Here is a 711-nt window from a genome sequence, read left to right as displayed (position 1 = left end):
GGGCCAAATTTGGCCCGCGGGCCCCACTTTGGGCTCCTCTAGTCTAAACAGATTCAACCACCTGCTCATTTGTTCTGCTCGGCCACATCTTTGTTCTGAGCAGCCACAGGGTGTGTCTGCAAATCACCACGTTTCTTATCCGTCGGAACATGCAAACAGTTGCAGAGTAATCGCAGAGCGGCAGAGGGGATCGGGGGACTGCGTATGTGGCTCTGCGTGTCCTCGAGAAAACGTAACACCATGGTGGCTGCTGTCAAGCAGCTGTGTGCCTCGAGACCCCTGACATTCTGCTCACTCTCTGCACGTCTAAAATAAAACTGTCACTCAGCCTTGACTTCTTATATTTTTGTGTTTTATGTTACAGGGGAAAAAATGGAGTCTTCGATCATGAGATAGAGGTCTGAGATTATGGAGGAACCATTAAAAAATAAATCCTGGTTATGTTATTGTGAAGAGGAATTTTTCATTGTTGTTGTTGCAGTTTACTTTATGGCCAGAAGAGGATGTAAGAGCTCATTTTTTGGTTAACGTTAAGCTTTTCAAGGTTCTTTTTATTTGTTTCTTCAAGTGGAGGGCACCACTGTATATTGTTTTATTACTTAGGGGGGAAAAAACAATATCAAATTCTTTTGACAAAAAAGGGAGTTTTTATTTTAAAAATTGTTTTGAAAAAAAAATAGCAAAAATTTAAATTGACTGGAAGCTTGGAAG

This window comes from Austrofundulus limnaeus, unplaced genomic scaffold (genome assembly GCF_001266775.1).
Source record: "Austrofundulus limnaeus strain Quisiro unplaced genomic scaffold, Austrofundulus_limnaeus-1.0 Scaffold4545, whole genome shotgun sequence".
NCBI classification, from domain to species: domain Eukaryota; kingdom Metazoa; phylum Chordata; class Actinopteri; order Cyprinodontiformes; family Rivulidae; genus Austrofundulus; species Austrofundulus limnaeus.
This window is presented reverse-complemented; position numbering follows the sequence as displayed.